Genomic DNA, 23700 nt, shown 5'->3' with positions numbered 1-23700 from the left:
AGTTGAGGAACAAAGAATGTGAGGGTCACCTTGACCTATAGGAGGGCATACCCCTCTACCCACCAATTTTATATACCACTGTTGTCGAAGCCTTGCATCCCAACTCGCATCTCTCCCAACCCAGTGCAGTACCACATCACAGAGGAGGCATAAACAACATTCTTCATTTGTCTCCACTACTATTTCCAAGGAAAACTTTTCAAGCAGCAGTGCATCGCCTAGCCCCAATGTTAACCCTTTATTTACACTGCTCTTTGTCTTCTAAGAAACTCTAATGTTAGATTGGAATGCGGGTATGAATTAGTACCACAGTGCCAGGCCTAATTTCACAGGAGTTCACAGTGTAATGTGGATTATGAGATAACAGTAAATTATAATAAAATATAGAATGCAATCAGTGATAGATGTCTAAATCAAATGCATCAATTTGATTCTGTTAAGGTTGAAGAGACATCATGAAACCTTCACAGAGAAGACAGCATTTAAATGAGGCTCAGAAAAGAGGTTAAGTTTGTCTGATTTTTATACAATGAACACGTTTTGAGGAGGTATAACTTCCTTTAAAAAAGATGGTCTTTCATTTATTAATATAGAAATAAATAAGTCCCACAAAATTCTCTCAAAATATGTCTAATCTCTGGAGCAAGTATTAAATTTTGAAGTGTCTTCAGTATGTCCCAGGTATGACATTGAAGTAGGTTCAGTTTTGCATGAGAACACTAAAAGGAAAACTACATTCCTCATGGACTTGATGTATATCAGGCACTGTGCTAAATGATTGATAAATGCTATCTTAATTAGCTCCAGCTTCATAACAATTCTGTGAGGTTGATATTCTGCCCATTCAAGATGGAGAACCTAAGACTCAGGGCCATTAGATAATCTGCCCAAGTGCTCACATCTGGTAACCAGTGGATCCAGGGTGTTAAGCAAGGTCTAACTGAATTCAATGCAAAGGATTTTTTCCCAAGTATATTATGATGCTCTGACGCCACACCATTAAATTTGCCTACACAAGTTGCCTACACAAATTAGAGACTATTCAGAACAGGATAAGCATATGTTGGAGCATAAGGGCAACATGTAAGAAAGAATATTGAAAGAACTAGGGATTATTAGGGGAGAGTTGCCAGATATGAATAATACTCAGACTCACTCTAGGTTCTGAGCCAACTGAGATGAAACTCAAGGATTTGGATGAAGGATGGAATACATCCAATATCAGCTTTGTCATCCAAAGCACACAGCTTACTGTTCACACTGAATGTGAAAATCTGTCTTGGACCTAACGGTGAAGAGAGGCTTTCCACACTCTTATTTATGAGTTGAACTCCCTTGACCATCCAGTTTCAGGCCAAGCAGTTAGGAGGACTGGGGAGGTCTTTAGTGGTGAGCTTACCACGTAGACAGAATTGAGGAGAACATCTGCCACTTATAGGCATTCTTGTCATCTGAGAGAGAAACTGCTGAGGGGCCAAGACAGACATGGAATATTAACTCTGACCATTAGAGAGGGATGCATATTAGGCCTTTGCCTGTATTAATCACTTTCTCCAGGTGGAAGAGAGAAAAGGGTGTGGGTGGATGGAGTGAATAGAGAGAGAACCTGACATCGTGTTTCTCATACTCATCACTGCTGAAAAAAGAAATAAAATTACTCTTATGTAACCTCATGGGTGAAGAAATGTTCCTCTTTCTCCATCCCTGCAACACACAGACCCTAGAAAGAAAAGACAGAAATGGGGGTGGAGGCGGGTAAATGGCAGCCGCTTTCAATTATTTAAAAGGTCCTAATATGGTAAAAGAAAAGGCCTCATTCAGAAGACAAATGTTGATCAGTTGGCAAGCCACAGTTCTGTTTATTATAAGAAAGACCTTGTCATGAATTAGAGCTAGCCGTTAGTAGAATGAGCTGCTTCAGTGTTGCATTAGCAAAGACTTATGCCAAAATTGCTCATAATTAATGTTCCAATGACCAGCAAACTCAGGAAAAATTCTTCTAATGAAAACCTTGCATCCTTACTTACTTTTAATTCTTGAGGGTCTTGACTCTTCCTACGTCTTAAATACTTGGATAGCTTTTCATCTTTTTAAAAGTCAGTAGAGCCATTTATCAGAAGCATTAAAGTAGACACTGGATGACCATTTTTTCTCTCTCAGTTAAGAAAACAGAGCACACAGTTTTCCAACATTGCAACAGGGAGACTAAGCTATTTATTGAGGAAGTTTAGTTGGGGAACAGGGCTGCAAGTGAAGAAGAGTCATGTTACTCTAGGGATTATATAAAATCAGTTGCAATTTATTTAAAAAGCTCATCAATTTTTAGTATTAAAACTTTAAATATCAGCAAAATATTACTTGCAAAATACTTTATCATTTCTATTGTGAATTAAGAAGATATTGTAGCATGATGACTTCCAATCCTTTTTTTTTTTTTTTTTGGTGGTACGCGGGCCTCTCATTGTTGTGGCCTCTCCCGTTGCGGAGCACAGGCTCCGGACGCGCAGGCTCAGCAGCCATGGCTCACGGGCCCAGCTGCTCCGCGGCATGTGGGATCCTCCCGGACGGGGGCACGAACCCGTGTCCCCTGCATCGGCAGGCGGACTCTCAACCACTGCGCCACCAGGGAAGCCCTTGCTTTTCTTTTTAATGGGAACAATATGGACATATTTAAAGGCTCGTGAGAAGCATCTAGCAAGTAGACAGACATCTAAAACTCTACAGGAGGTTGAGCCCCTGTACTTGATGTAGACTGGCATCACCTTGTGTCCTTAAATTCTAGTTTATATTTGAAATGAATCCTGAGTATGAAGTCTGTTCTTGGGCTACTTCACTGGCAGGTACTCTCTCCCAAGGTGCTCATAGATGAGAACTTTATTTTGCTTATTATTCCACGCCCAGTTTGATTTGCCCCAATTTTAATAAAGAGAAAACTCTCAAAATTTTATTGCTAGTCTTAATGTGCTTCACCAGTGTACAATGTTTTCTTCTAATCACTAGGAAAGATACCTGTCAAGCCAGTCAGACTACTACTGAGTGCTATCCTGTTCTGGCTCTGAAAATATGTCTCAGAAAGTATTATGTGATATTATAAATAATTAATAATTGCCATAGGAGGGAAGATCCCTCGCCATTTCCATTTTCATAAAATGATGCCAAAGTTTGGGTCTTTGACTTAAGCATGGAAACTATACACATAAACTAAAAGTACTGCATGCCAAGGTTGGCACCTAATAGCTGCTTTACAGCTGGTATAAACTAGCAGAATATGTTTTACTAATGTCATAATCCAGAATTTCTGCACCAAGCCTAGAGGTTCAGATATGGAACCCAGAAACCCAAACAGCCTAAAGTACCACCCTCTGGAGGCCAAGGATGCTACTGGCTAATTTGCAAAGAAGTTGAAGGTTAACCTTCATAACATCTCCACCTAAAATACTGTAGGAATAGTGATGACACCTCCATTCAGGTAGGGAGAACATTTGCCAAAATGTTAGAAAAGTGGGCTAAGTTTGGGAACAGATGTTCTGGTGCTTTGGGAACTTGAGAAGTTAGGCACTAACAGTTGCATGCCAGGCAAAAATGCTTTGCTTGGTATAAAATAACAGAAAGGTAGGAGTGGGTTGTGCTGGGTCACTTACTCAGCACGAAGAAATGTGCTAGGTTAGTGGAACAGACTCATGAGATGCCCCTGGATTCCTCTTATCATTCAAGCTGTTTAAGACATGCCAATATTACGTCCTGGGAAGGGGCATGGGGGTTTTGAAATACAACTCCCAATTTAATAGCTAAATAAGGAAGGTGAGTGATATGTAAAGATTACCGTTAATAAAATAAAGATGTAGCACTCACAGTGGCAATGAAACTGGATAGAAGCACAATAGAGGACAGAGTCACTCAGCCTTCAATAACCCTCTAGTCTTAGAATTTGGGAGAATTGCTATATTGCTTCATATCCACAAAAATCAAGTCAGAGTATGTTGAAGTGAGGAAGAAGCGGTTCCTGGACCTCCCAACCCTGAGTCTGTTCCTCCTGGTGATAGGCTTTTTAATTGCATAACCTCATAATCCTAAACCTTGGCTAATGACCTGGGAAACCGTAAGTATGCCTTCTTGAAAGTCATTGCCATTGCGTGAAAGCTGACCACTAAAACTTGAAGAGATCTTCACCAGTGTCAGAATGAACATCTGCAACTTTAAGTCCTGGGCAACACAAGATAAAACATATACACTGACTCCTACAAACTCAAGGGTCACATTGGAACTTTATTATTTGGTGACTCTACAGTGGCTAGGAGAGTGGAGAGGGTTAGAACAGATGGAGTTGTAATTAATATCGCCTGTTCATATGTGCTTTGTTTGGAAAATTTACTGTCACAAGCGTAAAGGAGTAACAATTATTGAGATGAGATTAGTGAGAAGTTGTTTGGAAATTGGGGATTGTCACCATGTTGCTGACCAGAAGTGGATTCTGATAGACTACTGTCTGGCTTAATACACTAACACTCAGGTTGGCTTGATGATGCATTAAGAAAAATTGAATGTTGCAATATATGTTCATGATGCCACAATTTACGTATATGGCAATGGAGGGGACTTTTGAGTATTGATGGGTTTTTCTGTAAGGAAACATAAAAAGCAGAAGCCACGAGTACTCACTTACCTAATCACATGGCTTCCTTACTCTGTTCAGGCTGCCTTGATCATCAACCTGCAGGCACATCTCCAAGAACAAATGAAGTCACATGATCACCCACACAGTACAGCAACTCCTCATTTTTTATTCTTAAACTCCAGTATAACCCTTACCCTGCTGCTTTGCGTGTTTGACAGTAAAACCTAAGAAACAGTAACACTAGCTGAATTTCAGCCTGATAGTATTTGAGGATAACACAGGCCAATGTAGAAGCAATGACTTATGGATATTCTTCATGACCAAATCAGGAAAATAACGTATGTTATCAAAAATTATAGATGCTCCATAGAGCAAGAGTAACAAGATTTATTTATTTATTTATTTATTTATTTGCAATACGCGGGCCTCTCACTGTTGTGGCCTCTCCTGTTGCGGAGCACAGGCTCCGGACGCGCAGGCTCAGCGACCATGGCTCACGGGCCCAGCCGCTCCGCGGCATGTGGGATCTTCCCGGACCGGGGCACAAACCCGCGTCTCCTGCATCGGCAGGCGGACTCTCAACCACTGCGCCACCAGGGAAGCCCAAGATTTTTATTTCTTGACATTTTTGTATGATAATATTCTTTGTAATATACGAAGGGGTCTAACAAAATTGGATGACTTCTTCAATGGTGTCAGTTTGCCTGGAGTAGATGAAAATCAAAAAGTGGTTGTCCTAAAATAATTTGCACCCCATTTCATGCTGCAGATAAATGTCATAAAAGAAACCTCAGCGATCAGTGATTCCAGAGCAGATGATATCTGAGATGATGTTGCTTGAGCTTGAGCTTTCTTCTACTCCAAGCCGGGTTCTACTCCAAGCTTAACAATTTTAATGATACCTGACCTCACCAACGTTCCATGATAATGATTTTCTTAGTCCTCTTCACCAGGTGATAAGCAAATTTGCAGGATTTTTCATGACAAGTCTTTGATGGGAAATCCAAATTTTCAAGTCAAAACTTTCTTAAGTAAAATCTTCACACTTATTTTGGAAATGGGCAAAGGTGCCTTTTAGCTTCGATAGCTTCTAGTTTAAATTGGCAAGACTTTGCCACAGGAAAAACATCCTGCAGTCTTTATAGCCTAGCGCATTTAGTAGTGAATGGAAAACCAGCTGGCATAAAAATTTTATCATATTTTCCTGCACATTTTCATCGTATGCTAAATTCAATGTAAAAAGAGGATAGACAAAATCATGATGGCAGGACTTAGCATTTTTTACTGCTTCATAGGCTTTTTATTTTATTTAAAAAATATTTTGTGGAGGTATAATGGACATACACACTGAACATATATAAAGTGTAAAATTTGATACAATTCATATATACGTGAAACCATCACCAAAATGAAGAAAATGACTTTGCTGTACCACGTATTGTTGTTATTGTAGTCTCAACTTGCATCTTTTCCCATGAGAAATCTACAATCATGCTTATATCTGTTCTTTTTACATTACATAGCAAGTCCTTTTGTTTTTTAGGTTTTTTTGGGTTGGCTTTAAGGTTTTCCCTTTCTCCACAGGTTTTAAGCAGCTTGTGATGTGCCTTGGAATAGTTCTTTTCATATTTCTTATCTTGGAGCTTGTTAAGTTTCCTGCATCTGTGGGTTTCCATTTTTTCAACAAATTGAAAAATTGTGACCATTGTTTCTTCAAATATTTGTCTACTGCCCCCTCCCCTTCTCTTCTTCAGGGACTCCATTACATGTATATTAACAACTTAAGCTTTAACATTTTAATGTATACCTTTCTATAGTACATTATTCTGTGAGAAGTCATATGAATACTACCTGTCTGTTCAGTTAGTCTTATGCCATCCTACATGCATTCAAAGTAAATTTTGATTTAATATGTTTGCAACATCAATATCCAAAAGTACAGGCTAAAAACAAAATAAAACAAATATTTTATTTTTCATTAAATCCAATACATTATTCTTACAAAATTATTTTAAACATGTGATTGAAAATCCATCAAATTATAGCATTGGAATATTACACCCTAAATGTGAACCCTGGGATTACAGCCATTTTTGTGCTTTTCCATGCTGTTCAAAAATACTAAACTGACTATTTTTGTGTTCATAAAATGTTATTTAAAAAGTGGTGTTTTGGGGCTTCCCTGGTGGTGCAGTGGTTGAGAGTCCGCCTGCTGATGCAGGGGACGCGGGTTCGTGCCCCGGTCCGGGAAGATCCCACATGCCGCGGAGCGGCTGGGCCCGTGAGCCATGGCCGCTGAGCCTGCGCGTCCGGAGCCTGTGCTCCGCAGCGGGAGAGACCACAACAGTGAGAGGCCCGCGTACCGCAAAAAAAAAAAAAAAAAAAAGTGGTGTCTTTATACTTGAAAATATTACCAACTAATGGTATAGAAGTGGACAATATTAGAAGATATAAAAATGTGCATCATTTTGACCTTTTAACCTCTGAAACTGGGGGAGGTATGTGAACATTGTGACATAGTCATGTGAAAATATTTGACATCTTTTGGCAAGATAAAAAAAGTAAGAGCATCAAAACATTTTAGATATGTAGATCATATAGGGATACATTAGGATATAAGAGGTTTTAAATTATGTATTGTTTCCATTGGACCCCTTTAGTACTTCCATTTAGTACTTTATATTAGAACAAGTAGTAAGCTAAACTGGATGACCTAAGCTCCATTTCCAAACCCCTTCTAACTATTTCAGTCACTCTGACGCTAAAGTACCAATTTTCCATCCTTCCTTGACACAATGAAACTTCAAGGCTGGTCAGCCAGTGCCACCTCTTCTCCTCATTCCTTCTGTCTGAAAGAGGCTCTCAATTCATGATAGTGAAGTGGCTATTAGTAAGCATTGTGAAAAAGAAAGATAGAAGGAGCTTCTTTCTGCAGGTGTTGTTAAGCTGCTATAGGAGCCATTCCTGGTACTTCTTGGTACATCAGTTAAATAGACTTTTGTGAAACTTAGTACAGGTTTTCTTTTACTTGAGGCCAAGTACATTCCTAGCTGATAGAAGCAGTATTGATAATACCTGCTTTTGCATTAGCTTTTAGTATGGGTTGGATTTCATAAAGGCCTTTACATCTGCTTGAGAATAACAACATGTGCTTGGTGACTTAACTTTGGTTTGGCCTACTGTATGTGGCCACGAATGCACCCTTTATTTTCTCTCTCTTCAGTAGCACACAGAGAAAGCTTATCATGAAGCAGGTATATACTACCCAAAAGTCACTTTTGTCTTCACTCTACACTAAAAAAGCTTCACTGGACACTAGGGAGAATTACTGCTTGTTGAAATAAGCTCCAGTTTTTCGTATGCACTATGCGTCCTGTACATGTGATAACTGATAGATGTGTGACTATTAAGTGATGAAACTGGAGATGATTTCCAGCTCTGGAAAGTCAGTGTCCCCAGATTCCTATGATCTAAGTTCTTAGATGGCAAGACTTAAGCCTCTCTCACGTTCACAGTCCCAGCTGCTTCTGGCTTGTGATGGATAACCAAGTAGTTGATAGTCTGTGCCATCAGTGTGCCTTGTCCCCTAAATCTGATTGTTTCAGCTGCATTTTGTAGAGCCCTGTGTTTATTTCCTGAAAATGTCTTGGGGGCTGGGCTGCCTCCTCAGACCTGTAGAGCTAAGGAGACCTAAGACTTTCTTCAGCGTCGCTACTCTTTTAAAAATCTAATTTGTGTGCTAAATTTCTTGGTTAATATTTAACAGAAAAAAAAAAGTATTTCATAATCCAAAATTTTTTTTAAAAAATTAAAAATTGAAAACATTAAGCACATAGGATAATGTGCCTAGAAAGACACATTAACTTAACTTGCTTTCCTTTCTAGCATCAACTCATCATGCTATTTGCATTGTACTTGCATGTTTTAATATCAAACTTGTCATTTTCTGAATTTCATGGCTTAGGGACCTAAATCCTTCCAATTTTATGTTAAGGCAATAGTCTATACCCTGTCTCTCCCTTAGTCCATTCTCTGTAACGCTTGAAGTCAATGCATGTTAGAGATTCATTTTATTCACCATATATATATTTCTCCCCTCATATTTTGCATAGTGTCTCCCCACAAAACTTAGAATTCATTATTTACTTATTCTGCTTATTCTTATACCTTTGCTGAGCCTAAATTAGTCTGAGTACTGGGGATATGACTGGATGTTTCTGGGGGGTTCACCATCCAATGAAGAAAAAAGAAAATCTATTAGATCAGAAATTCTGAGTGGTAGGATCCAGCAATTTACATACATATTTTAAAAGCTTTCCAAGTGATGCTGATACACACAAAGTTTAAAAATCATAGGTAGCCTACATTTACAGCCAGTCAAAATCTGCAAGTAATTTTACAGGGTACTTCTTATAGACAGGTAGAATTCCTGCATATATTATTGCTTTGTTTTTCACTCCATCCCTACCACCATCTTTTAGAATGTGAAAGTCTTAGATAGCCTTCTACTCAGAGTTCACATTTTAAGATGGGAAAGTTGATGAACAGAGAACTCTAGTGGTATGACCAAGATGGTCACTCCGGTATTATTACACGGTTCCTCTAACTCCAAATGTAATTCTCTTGTCTCTCCATGCTGGACAAACTATTATTACTACCTTGTATGAAAGAAAAAGAATCTCCTTTGGTAAAATGTTTTCCATTACACACATACACCTTAATGGAAATCATAAATGCCTTCTATCCTGGTAATTTTCTTTCACACTTAGCCCCTTATTTCCCATTTCCTTTCATGGGCAATGTCTGAAGATGCAGTTATCATACTGTCATAATATTTTCAATATCACATCCTGGCATCATTAATTTTCCCTATCACACCAGCTACTCAAGGTTGTATTTCAAAATATTATTTTCAGTTGGGACTGTGCTCTAGGACAGCTGTCAGAATACTTTTCTGGGTTAGAGGTCAAGAGCAAACTAATAAGGTGCCATTAAGAACAGTCTAGTGATGGATATGTTTATGGCATTGACTATGGTGATGGTTTCATGGGTGTATACTTATCCCCAGGCTCGTCAAGTTGTATACAATAATATATACAGACTTTTGTATGTCAACCATACCTCAATAATATTTTGGTTTCTCTTCATATCAAATAGATCTTTCACCTTTTACTAAAAAATAAAATCATACCTCAATAGAGTGTTCTTTATTTTAAAAGGAATAAAGTACATGACAAGCTCATAGAAGTTATGCCTTATGAGCGAGTGACTTTTAACTTTTGTGCCAAGGCATAAATATCATAAAGTATAATTAATAATCACACTATTAGGGCTTCCCTGGTGGCGCAGTGGTTGAGAGTCCGCCTGCCGATGCAGGAGACACCGGTTCGTGCCCCGGTCCGGGAAGATCCCACATGCCGTGGAGCGGCTGGGCCCGTGAGCCATGGCCGCTCAGCCTGCGCGTCCGGAGCCTGTGCTCCGCAACGGGAGAGGCCACAACAGTGAGAGGCCCGCGTACCGCAAAAAAAAAAAAAAAAAAAAAAAATCACACTATTAAATATAAAACTTGTGAGAAAATATAAAAATTAAAGCTTTAAAAAATTATTCCTATAAATCTTCTAATTGTCCCAGTTGTTGTAACAATACCAACAATCGCAATCTGTGGAGTACTTTTTGATTTACATAGTACATTTATTTAGTCCCTCATTTGATTGTCACAATACCTTTACAAGGGAGCAAATATGTTCAGAGGAAAAAGTGACTCGTGCAAAGGCACATTGCTAATAAATTCTCAAGCAGCGATTCAGTCCCAGATTTTTGGTTGGCACACTTACGGATCTCAGGTACATTATAGGACTCCTGAGGCAATTAGAGTGCATTTTCATAGTGAATGTAATAGTGGTGAGTGTTCTTTAGAGACAAATGCATGACAATGCAAGTGGGTAAAACTTTGTTTCATAAAATATGGAATTCATTTTAAACTACTAAAGTTACATAAAACTCCTAAATGATCACGCAAACTAATCATTGTGTGTTGACAGATTTGTTATTATTACCACAGGAGCGGTGCTGGCATCATATCTGTAATAATTTCAAATGCATTAATTTTGTGTTCATGTTAAATTATTACTAAAGATATATGGATATTGTATCATATTTCATTGATTTCCATATTTCCCTGCAGATAAGGGTATAATTGCATTAATTCTTTATGGTTTTCTTTTGCAGATGATATACCAATTCACTTAGAAACATCCATGCATTTCTAATATCTAGGCATACCATAACAACACTATTTTATAGCAGCTACAGTTCCACTTAAATCCAAGATAGCATTCCCAATCTAAAATAGCACAGGAAAAAGTAAAATGAGATGGACCTAGCTTGGAGGAAATCTGTCTGCCTATCTATCTATCTGTCTATCATAAAGCATCTGCATACCTAGCTACCTACCTGTTTTTGATATGGAACCTTTTCAAAATGAAATCTTACATGCAACCCCAAATTGTCTCACTGACTCAGTTTCCCTTTCTCTTTCCCAAGATTCATTAGTATCCCTTATCCTTCTCTAGGCTATCTATTCCTCCCAATCCAACACTTCAGGGTAATATTATTTTACAAAATATAATTTGAAAAAAAAAAGCTGGACTAGATGATCTCTGATTTCCTTATACTCTAATGCTTCATTATTGAATAAAATGAAGGGACCCTCAAATGACTAAATTTCAGATCTTTCTCTCTCTCCATCCCTCCCTCTGAAATCACTCTGGAGGTTTTCCTAGTAGATGCTTTAAGGTAAATTCTAACTGTATTTGTTTATAAGTGGGTAACCAATGCAATTCTTTTAATAATTTTATTTATAAACTTGTGGGTTCTTGCATCAATGCCATCCTGTTAAGTACATTCAAATATCTGAGTAAATTCTACATTGATTTCTACTTTTCTTTCTAAAATATCTTCACTGTTCTTTCACATACACACATCACATAAAATTCAACACAATTTATAATCTTCCATATAAATTTTAACATGAGTTTGTAATTTTCTATTATGTATCTGTTGCACTTTTGATTGTGATTTCATTATGTTTATAAATTTAATGGAGGAAAACTGATATTTTCACTAAATAGGATTATAGCGTATTTTAGCATTAATTGTATCTTCTTTTATGTTCTTCACTAATGTTTCATGATTTCATTTATATGGTATGTGTATATTTCTTGTTTAATGTTTTCTTAGTTATATTTTAATATAAGGTTTTCCTTTTTTTTGTAATGGGATGCATTCTTTCATTATTTTTTATTTTATTTATTTATTTTTTACATCTTTATTGGAGTATAATTGCTTTACAATGGTGTGTTAGTTTCTGCTTTATAACAAAGTGAATCAGTTATACATATACATATGTTCCCATATCTCTTCCCTCTTGCGTCTCCCTCACTCCCACCCTCCCTATCCCAACCCTCCAGGCGGTCACAAAGCACGGAGCTGATCTCCCGGTGCTATGTGGCTGCTTCCCACTAGCTATCTACCTTATGTTTGGTAGTGTATATATGTCCATGCCTCTCTCTCGCTTTGTCACAGCTTATCCTTCCCCCTCCCCATATCCTCAAGTCCATTCTCTAGTAGGTCTGTGTCTTTATTCCTGTCTTACCCCTAGGTTCTTCATGACATTTTTTTTCCTTAAATTCCATATTTATGTGTTAGCATACGGTATTTGTCTTTCTCTTTCTGACTTACTTCACTCTGTATGACAGACTCTAGGTCTATCCACCTCATTACAAATAGCTCAATTTCGTTTCTTTTTATGGCTGAGTAATATTCCATTGTATATATGTGCCACATCTTCTTTATCCATTCATCCAATGATGGACACTTAGGTTGTTTCCATCTCCGGGCTATTGTAAATAGAGCTGCAATGAACATTTTATTTTTTAATAATTGATAAATGCTGGTATACAGACAAGCTGCTTTTTAAGATGTTAAACTTAAAACTGTAAACTATTACTGGTTTTAAATACACTTCTGATTACTTTCTTGGTAACCAAACAAGAAGGTGATGGGCTTATCTTTCCTTTCAAATACTTATACCTGCTGGAATATAAAATGGTACTTTGGGCAAAAGAGTTCACAGATTCTCATTAAAGTTAAAACTACACCTAACATTTGACCTAGTAATGTCATTTCTAAGTATGAATATGTGAGAAATAAAAACATATATCCACAAAAAGAATTGTACCTGAATTTTCATAGCAGCTTTATTCACAATAGCTAAAAATTAGAATCAACACAAGTTTTCATCAAGAGGAAAACTGATAAATGAATGTGGTTAATTCTACAATGGAATTTAGCACAAGAATACAAAGGAAGGAAATACAACATTAATTGATATCACAGAGAAGTCAAGTTAAAAGAAGCCTTTTGTTCTAAGGATAGCTTTGTATGATGAATACTTAGATTATTTATTTTCATTCTTATCTGATTTTATTAAATGTATTTAAGGGTATGATTTCACCACTAACTTCTGTAGCTGCATCTGCATCCCAGAGATTTTGACATGTACTTTTGTTTATATTCAGGTCTACATATTTTGTTAATTCCAGTTATTTCTTCTTTAACCCTTCATTTTAAAACAGAAGGGGAAAAGTGGAAGGCATGTAGCAGTCAGAGGACCATATGAGTTCTGAAATTCTCCTGGGTAGATGTTGTCAGGTCGTCCTACTCCAGGATAGGTCTTGACTAGGCCCAGCTTTGTTCCCGCAGAGTGGTACCCAAGTCCATCACTCTTGCCAGCTCTTGACTCCACCTTAGGGATGTACTTCCTTTTCAGTTACCCTCCTTGGCCATATCTGCAGAGTTAGAATTTGAGAGTGTGCCCTTCTTGGTAGCCAAGATTTTCCAACTTGGTCCTTTCCTTTACATAGGTGGAGACCAGATATATTTTTGCATCTCAAATATTTTAATATTTTAGACCTAGTTGGCATTGTTTTTGCTAGTGCACATCTTTTTTCAAAGACGGATCAATTCCTTTGGCAAAAGCCACAGTCACGATCCTTTCTGAGATAGAACTCTCTCTCTATCTAATTTCAGGTAATTTGGAATGCAAGTGTCATTGTAACAAGGCATTTAATCTTTTTAGAGCCATTTAGGTCCAGAAGAAAGGTCTACTAGATACCATCTAAATATTTTCAAGTGTTAACAAATGACAAAATGGGACTGAAGCCTCACTCTTTGGTCTTTACCTGGAGCTCATTTCTTATTGGTTGCATGCTGTGTTTGAACTTTTCCCTGCAGCTGCATTTAAATGGCTCACCTTTGATTTGGAGAAAAACTCCAACTATGAAATTTATCTTTAATTTCCTTTTAAATTATCTTGTAAACCAGCCAGTCTTGTTCTAAGCTCATCATCGTCTTGCATCCCTGTATCAACTGCAACAGCAGGAGCCAGCTCATACTTCACACTCAGCATTCTCTTTCAAAATCTTATCATCCAGTTTCACCAATTTATTAGGTAAATTTCCTGTTCTCAGGATATTTTAGGCAACACTTTTACCAAGTGTTTCACCACTATACGAGTCAGTGTTTTCCAGCCTTCTGTGTTTCCTCATATGTGGCTCAACTGTGCAAACGTTTCAAGCCTCTGTTCACATCCTGTGTGCTAACACCCTGCTAGCCAAAGTAAGTCACATGGCCAAGCCCTGAGTCAACATGATGGGAAGTATAGTCTTCCCACGTAGATGGTGGTCATGGACCATGAATGTTTTCTGAACTACAATCTTTATCTACCATACTACTACTCAACTAGTATCATAACACATTTTTAAAGTAGCCTGTCTTCAGAAAAGGTAATTAAGAGAGAATGTTTGAAACTCATCCTTTGGCTTTTCAAATAGGCATTTATAAATATTGGCAGGGATTTTGCCATTTTATTTGTGCCACATAAATATTTTAAATTATACTGTGATCATGCACTCTTCTCTGAAAGGATATTCACATACATAGGGAGTGGTTGAAGTCTCTTACTATTACCCTATCACAGAAAATTTGTAAGCACTTCCCACTATGCATAGTGAACACAGACTATAAAGAAAAAGTTTCTGTCTGCAAAAGTTTATGACTTCTCAACCCCCTTGATATTTTCTAGCATCTTCCACAGAAAAAGAAGAAGTACATTCTGTTAACAGAGGCATTGCACATAGGAACATAATCCTAATGGTTTAACCATTTTATAGCAAAGGAAATTCTGAGAAACATACTTGACAGAAATACTTTTCCCTTCATAAAGCATTTAGTTTGGTAATGAAAAAAACTGTCTAAAGATGACGTAAATATTTTTATTTTCTGTTTTGTTTGCTTTTCATGAAGCACAATTGTAGGGAGTCAGGTGATTTATGGGCTGCTCCGGAAAAAAGATATGACCATGATAGGCGGTAGCACACCCGGCTTTGTCTGGTAATGCCATGATAGGTCTGCATGTGGGAGGAGTCCCTCACAGAGTACGTCTGTCCAGAGGCTATGGCTCAGGGGTCTCCTACTCAGAAGGGGAGGGAAATAAGACAACTCCAAGGGGAGAAGGGAAACTGAGACGGGGCTTAGACCTGTAGGTAAAGTTGCTTAGTCTCCTAAGGCGAGTCTTTGGTCAGAGAACTGAAAAGCAGGGACCTTATAACTTCAAGGCCCCATTTTATCAATAGATAACAGCTGTTGGGTGAGGTTTCACAGGGTATTCAAAGCAGGAAGGCTAGACATGGCCAAACATTTGCTTGTTTGGTCTATTTTAAAAATAATTACATGTGCAAAACTTTGAGTCTAGCGCTGGCAGGCTTTTGAGCTGGAAGGTCTCAGTCTGCAGGGAAGAAATAATGTAGGGGCCAATACACAGAGGCCATTTTTGGCTCATTTATGTAACAATGATGCAATAGAAAAAAGAGCAGGTTAGGGTACATGGAAACTTGGCGGCAACTTGAGTTCCGATACACAGTTTTAATGGACTGTGGTTAAGTATATCATTTAATATCTCTGAACCTGATTTTCCTCTTCTCTAAAATAAAGAGATTAGATTAGATGAGGGGTCCACAAATAACTTGCAGGCCAAATCTGGCCCACCACCTGGTTTTGTAAATATGTTACTGAGACACAGCCACATTTGTGTGTTCACGTGTTACCCATGGCTGCTTTCCTTCTGCGAGGGCATAACTGAGTAGTTGTGAACGTGACCACATGGCCCACGAGCCTAAAGTATTTACTACTTGGCCTTTTACAGAAAGGTTTGCTGACCCCTGGACTAGCCTATAACATGGGATTCCTTCAGCTTAAACATTTTTTGACTTAAAAAATATTAGAAGTCCAGCTCTTATCATCTTAGAGTTCCTGCTTCTTATTTTTACTTACCTTTTGCACCATCACTCACTACTTCAACTGAAGAGACTATTTGTAAGTTTCATACCAAATGTCATAAACATCATCTCTCCTACAGCTAAAATGATGTTTCCAGTCTCCCTGACTAAATCAGTAGCTATTTCATTTTCATGTCTAACCTGAAATGAAAATGGAAAGAGAAGGCAAAAAGAGTGGTGGGAAATGAAAAATGTAATATCTAATTGAAATAACATGAGTATTTTATGTTAAAAGAAATGTAATTACCTAATTGGATTTCAGCCAGTGGCATGCCTTCCCTCTGTCTCGGTTGAATGACCCAGGTCATTCCATGTCATCAGGGGTTCAAGTTTACATTTTCACATCTCATCTGGCAAAGACCAAAAATTAGAAGCAACCCATTCATTTTAGGCACTTACATTTTTATTTGACAAATACTGCTATTAATTATTAAGTCAGTATTTCACCCAGCCATCACTCATTATTACTAGAAGCTCAAATTGTCAGAAGTCAAACTGAAACCTCTCAGAAATCATGTTGTCCTCTTCCCTAATAGAAGTCAAGATTATTTTGCTATACGATGAATAAAATTTTATACAGATCTTCATTATATTGCCAACTCAAGAATAGCAGAACACATTATGTAACTGTACATCCTATATATTTTAAAAATAATTTAAAGCATAATGAGAATGCTCACCTAAAAAGGATATGTGTTCTTCTCAGAATGTTTTTGTCATGTATATTTAAAATAATTCCTTCATCAAGACTCTTGAGTGTGACTGAAGTCACAATTTATTTAAATTTATTTCTACTATGCATACTATGGTGAAGGACCAGTGGATGTAGTAAAAAGATAACGACCATGGAGTTTCATTGATTTTTAAATAGAAATGGAAAGAGGGAAATTGAAATATTTTAAATGTACTTTCTCTTTACATGAAAAATGCAGTATGTTATCTGACCAGGTTTTCTAATTTTAATACGTATTCTGTTTGCTGTCTAAGCAAATTCATAATGAGCCACATCTAGATCTAACTAATATATGCTGAATCATTACCATCTTTCAAGCACTGCAACTGGTACTTTTACAATTATTTTCTTATTTAATATGGACTATAGCCCTGTGAACGAGGTTCTTTTTGTTGTGGTTTGACTTTGTCTTGTTTGTTTCCATTATATAGTTGAGGATAATGAAGCTCAGAAAGGGAAAGTGTATGCTAAAAACAGAACAAAAAAATCAGAGCCAGGTTTCAAACCCAACGCTTTGGATGTCTAAATGGAATAAGGACAAAAATATTTTCTCTCCCATCAATCTAAGCTCATGCTGATTCTGCCCTGGTTTGCTGACAACTACATTCATAAGATGGATAAAATCCTGTTTAAAAATGACAATTAAAACAAAATCCTTTATAGTGCTTTTTGAGAACTTTTTTATGACAAATATCAAGCATCAACAAAAAGCAACAATTCTAGAATGGGGGCAGAGAAAGAAAAGATAAAAGCTTATAAGAAGGGCTTCCCTGGTGGCGCCGTGGCTGAGAGTCCACCTGCCGGTGCAGGGGACACGGGTTCGTGCCCCGGTCCGGGAGGATCCCACATGCTGCAGAGCGGCTGGGCCCGTGAGCCATGGCCACTGAGCCTGCGCGTCTGGAGCCTGTGCTCCGCAACGGGAGAGGCCACGGCAGTGAGAGGCCCGCGTACCGCAAAAAAAAAAAAAAAAATAGTGAAGTCAAATTGTCGTGGTGGTGATGTTTAAATCAGACATTTTTCAAATGTGCATTTCCTTTGTTCCTTCGCTGCTGCCAGAGCTATAGCACCGTATTTTTTTCTCAGTCTAATTCCTACTGTATTTAGGAACAACCCCAGCAGAGTGTCTCCTTGGACCCCATTGGATGCATGGCAATGCTGCGTAAGTGACAGAGAGGGAGCAGCATGTGGTACAGATACACCCAGGGATTAGGAGGAGATGATGGACCTTGTGGCAGCCACCAGGTCAGGTGGTCATGCTTCCGGCACAGTAGATCAGCTGCCCTCACGCTGCAGGTTTGTTGATGCTGTGGAAGTCATCCCGGCCTGTCTCCAAAACAGCATGATTTTTTTTTTTTTTTTTTTGCGGTATGCGGGCCTCTCACTGTTGTGGCCTCTCCCGTTGCAGAGCACAGGCTCCGGACGCGCAGGCTCAGCGGCCATGGCTCACGGGCCCAGCCGCTCCGCGGCATGTGGGATCTTCCCGGACCGGGGCACAAACCCGTGTCCCCTGCATCGGCAGGTGGACTCTCAACCACTGCGCCACCAGGGAAGCCCCAAAACAGCATGATTTTGACAAGGTTTTTAGTTTTTGCTGCTGAATAGAGCACATTCAACACCTCGTCAGCTTGCAGCAGCGGTTAAAAGAACACTTAGCCCAGCTTCCTTTATGTAAAGCTGTTGGCAGGTAGTAAACAGCTGTGTGGCACACCTGTATACGTGCTGAAAATGGCTCTTGTTTTCAGGCACACCTCAAATTCCAGAAATTATAAATTCCATGCACTATAAAGCAAATACCTATCAGGTATAGAATGTCTTCGCACAGAATTCCATTAGAGAAGGGGAGTCAGGTTTTCCAATATCTAACTTAGTCTCTGCTGAGTACATTTTACTAAGAAGGGGTTGAAAAGTTTTAACAAGTTAAATAGTATGCTCAATATTTCTGTGGCCAAAAAAATTGTTTTGAAGAAATGTACCTATATCCTGCTGACACCCACTCCCTTTCCTAAAGAATTATTCTTTCTAAGATGGCATTATTTTCTTCTTTGATTAGAAATCCTCTCTCAACCATTAACTGCTTACTATGTGATTGCTAGGTAACAAGTTTGTGATGAGTGCTTTAAAAGCATTATACCTAAGTCTGTTTTGATACCCCAGCCATTATTTATATACTTGTTACTACTGAGCATCTTCTGACCATTTTCTGTATTAGGGGAATTTAGTACATTAGGGGTCCAGTCTGTTCAAGCTAGAAGACCGAGTTTCTTTTCCTAACTTCCTTCAGTTTATATATATATTTTATTTATTTATTTATTTATTTTTGGCTGTGTTGGGTCTTTGTTGCTGCACGCGGGCTTTCTCTATTCGCGGAGAGCAGGGGATACTCTTCGTTGCGGTGTGTGGGCTTCTCATTGCAGTGGCTTCTCTTGTTGGGGAGCACGGGCTGTAGGTGCGCGGGCTTCAGTAGTTGTGGCTCACAGGCTCTAGAGCAAGGCTCAGTAGTTGTGGTGCATGGGCTTAGCTGCTCCGCGGCATGTGGGATCTTCCCGGACCAGGGCTCGAACCCATGTCCCCTGCATTGGCAGGCAGATTCTAAACCACTGCGCTACCAGGGAAGTCCTGCAACTTCCTTCAGTTTGAACCAGACAGATGACCAAGACTTTGTCAGCCAAACACACATGAGAGCCTGATTCAGGAGAGAATGATATGAGGAAAAGAATGCTGGGCAGAATTTACTGGGGAAGATACATAGTTGTGATGGAGGGATATTTGTCCGTTTAGAATTTCCACTGGAGTACCCTGAAGTGTAATACAGCTGTTGGAATCTTAACTTCATTCCTCTCATTCTAAGTCTTCGCCCTCTGCAGATTCTTAGTAAGCTTCCTGTACCTGTTAATATTTGCTTTTGTAGGTATGGGGCATAAGATAGCTGGACTAGGTGCTCTTGCAAAACTGTCAATAATAAATAACCAAACTTTCAAACATTACCTTCCAGTTCTTGTTTTGCTATCTCATGTAAATCTTAGTAGAGAGAAGTATCGCAGATATGTCCCCTTAGATGCCAAAATTAATTTAATCTATTCTCTTTCTCTTTAATTTTTGTAACTATTTACAACATATTGGTGTATCTGTCTTACTGCCCCCAAGATTATAAGTAACTGAATGTATGATTGTGTGAAAATAAGTTTGTATCTTTCATGGCTGTTTACTGAGTACCTTTCATATGGGTACACAATAAATGTTGAATAAACAGCTAAATGCTCTTATCCAAACCTGGTGATATAAAGCAAATTCTACGTATTAAGCTTTTGATGGCAAAGTAGCATAATGTTTGTCATGAGTAGAAAATGTAACCTTAGAACATAATGGATTAAAGGTAACTTGAGGGACAGAGTAGAAAGGTTAGATGAAAAGAAGGAAGGATCATGGTAAGACAGAGGAAAAATAAAGAAAATTTTATTTATGATCTACAAATTTTTCTTTAGTTCTGGACAAAGGGAAAGAAATAATTTTCATAAATGATTAAAAAATAAACATTGTCATTTCGATCAATTCTGTGAAAACATATGTAGTCATAAAATTAAGTAAAAATTGGAATGTTGTCATTATGTTTATCATACAGTGTGGGAAATGCAATACAAAGGATAAGTAATAAGTTGAGCTGTCAGCATGATAAAACATTATTAATGTCACATTTACACTGGACTCCTATTTATTGAGGTGATGGAAAGCTAATAAAGTTGGTCTTCAGGCAATAGGCATAAATGACTCCAAATCACAGAACTTCAAAGTTGGGGAAGGAGAATCTGATTTGAAAAACAAGAATGAGATGTATCATTTTGAGCAACTAAAATCACAATGTCTTAGGCTCGTTTGGGGCAGTGCTCTCATTTAGTTACCCCTTTCCATACTGAACTTTTGCAGTGAAGTCAACTTCACTTCCTGTCAATGTGTTACCAATTCAATTTTCGGAGCCTGCATGTCTCCACACACTTCTGCCTACCCTAAGAAAAAATAAGAGTTCTTCAAATATGAAAAAAGAATTGGGTCAAAAAGCTTTTCTGTTAAAGCTGCATTATTCTCCCACAGCAGGTAAAAGATCAGCAAGGTACTGTGAAGTGCAAATGTCAATATTATTGAAATGCAGCATCAAATAATTTTAGAGGTCAAAGGGGTTTTATAAGCCGTCTTCACCAATTTTCTACCCCCTTAGAAATCTTTTCAGCAGTATCTCTGGCAGATGGCCCTCTAGCTTCTGCTTAAATCCACTGTAGTGGTGGGGACTCTATTTCCTCCTGAAGTATCCATTTATTTACCTAAAATAAGTATTGATTGTTTTGTATCCTACAGGCACACTGCTAGGAAGAGATATGCTAGATATTATATACTAGATGTTGCAGGGGCATGTCTTTAGAATGTTCTTCCCATTTTACAGTGAGCTAAAATTCATCTCACTTTAATTCCTATTAATGGACACATTTATTTAATGCTAGTAAATAGTTAAAGTGTCCATTGATCTTGAGCTTCCTGATACAAACAACTAAATTTAATTAGTAAGTAGAGAGACTGATTCATATTCCATTTAATTATACTTTTTTGACAGAATAGTTTTCTTTATTAAAATATCAAGGTTTACTAACTTAAAGAGGATATCTGTTCAGATTCATACTAAAAGAAAAAGCATCTAAGTACACTGTATCTTCTCATTCATCACTGTTTTTAACAATCTGCTCTAATTGCCAATCTTATTTCAAGAGGAGCATATTTCATTCTATATTTTAACCAAAATATAACACTTTCTTAACTTTGGTGTTTTTTTAAATTTTTTATTAGAGTATAGTTGATTTACAATGTTGTATGAGTTTCAGGTATACAGCAAAGTGAATCAGTTATACATATACCCACTCTTTTTTAGATTCTTTGCCCATACAGGTCATTACAGAGTATTGAGTAGAGTTCCCTGTGCTATAGAGTAGGTCCTTATTAGTTATCTATTTTATATATAGTAGTGTGTATATGTCAATCCCAATCGCCCAGTTTATCCCTACCCCCTATCCACCCTGGTAACCATAGGTTTATTTTCTACATCTGTGACTCTACTTCTGTTTTGTAAATAAGTTCATTTGTACCATTCTTTTAGTTTCCACATATAAGCAATATCATATGATATTTGTCTTTCTCAGTCTGACATACTTCACTCAGTATGACGATCTCTAGGTCCATTCATGTTGCTGCAAATGGCATTATTTCGTTCTTTGAATTAAATATACATAATGGGATTTAAAGCCCACTTGGCTTTAATCTTTTTGAAAATTCTGCCACTGTCAAAAGTTTATAAAGAAGTTGTGGTCAATCCTATATGCACAATTGGATCATGTGGAGAGATTTAATAACTACTGAGACTCTCTCACCACTACCCATTCCAATTTAATTGGATTTTGGTAGAACCCGGGCATTGATAGGTTTCTAATCTTTCCAGGGGATTCTAATACGTAGCTAGATTTCAGAACCACTGTTTAAAGAAAAGCTTGAAATCACTTAATGAGTCTTTCTTATGTGATAATCAGATACAAGTCTTGCTTCCTTTTCCAAGTCCATTTTCTCATGCCTCTTTCCTCCTATGTGTCAGTAGCATGAAAATGATAAGAAAGCAAACAACCAAATAAAAAATGGGTCAAACACTTGCACAGATACTTCACAAAGAAAGTATATGAATGACCAGTAAACACCTGAGAGATGCTCAACATCATCAGTCATCAGGGGCATGCAATTAAAACCGCTAACACCCATTAGAATGGTTAAATTTTTAAAAAGTAACATGATATTATCAAGTATGGGAGAGAATGTGGGGCAAATTGAATGCTCATACATTGCTGATAGGATTGCAAAACGGCACAGCCCATTTGGGAAATTTAAAGCAGTATATATGTCACTTATCATATGATTTAGCAATCCTGTTCTTGTGTAAGATCATATAAACAAACCAAAATGAAAACATGTGCATACAACTTATACATGAATATTTATAGCAGTATTATTAATCATAATCAAAATCTGGAAACAGTCCAAGTTGTCCATCAAATGGTGAATGGGTAAACAAAGTATCTTTTAACCATGCTATGAAATACCAGTCAGCAATAAAAAGAACACCACCATGGATGTAACTAAAAAAATTTTTGCTAAGTGAAAGAATTCAAAAACCAAAGACAGCTACCATATGATTCTCTTTATATGAACTTCTATAAAAGGCAAATAATGATAGAAAACAGATCAGTGTCTGCCTGGAGACAAGGATAAGGGTTCACTTCAAATGGTCATAAGGGAGCCTTTAAGCGTGGTGGAACAGTTCTGTATTTTTATTGTAATGGAAGATATACAACCTTATACAATTAGAAAATTTATCAAACTGTACTCCTAAAAGAGTGAATTTTGTTGTGTATAAATTATAGCCATTAACTATTAAAAAATAAGTCATAGAATTAGGCATTCTCATATGATGTAGATGGAATGGTAAATTGGTACAACATTTTTGGGGGGCAACTATGACAATTAAAGTAAACATTTTCTTTGATATGCAGTTCCACACATATATTTATTCTATAGAAATCTTCACTTGTCCATAAAGATATAAATGGAAGATTGTTCACTGAAACATTGTTTTTAACATCAAATAATACTCAACAGGGGCTTGTTTAAATCAATTATAGTATTCCATACAATGGAAAATCATGCAGCTCTTATAAAATGTAACATATCTGCATGGAAATTTTCTAACATTTTAACAATCAGAAGTATTAAGGCATAGAAAAATGTGGATAGCATACTAATGTGTATATAAAAACCTTTACCTTTTATATGCATAAAACGTCTCAAAGGATACTAAGTCAAAGGGAAAATGACACCAAATTATACATAAACACACATGCATATTTACATATGATAAAACTCTAAAATATATC

General features: G+C 37.5%; 1 long non-coding RNA gene across 1 annotated transcript; it reads right to left on the bottom strand.

The window, feature by feature from the left end:
- Window positions 1–2614: 2614 nt before the first annotated feature.
- Window positions 2615–16762, bottom strand: LOC307196349. Its single transcript, XR_013831114.1, has 3 exons — window positions 16259–16762; window positions 4664–4723; window positions 2615–2642 (listed from the first exon to the last, which is right to left on the bottom strand). It is a non-coding gene; the product is annotated as an uncharacterized lncRNA (long non-coding RNA).
- Window positions 16763–23700: the final 6938 nt, after the last annotated feature.

Source organism: Stenella coeruleoalba (genome assembly GCF_951394435.1).
Source record: "Stenella coeruleoalba genome assembly, chromosome: 13".
Taxonomy (NCBI): domain Eukaryota; kingdom Metazoa; phylum Chordata; class Mammalia; order Artiodactyla; family Delphinidae; genus Stenella; species Stenella coeruleoalba.
This window is presented reverse-complemented; position numbering and strand designations above follow the sequence as displayed.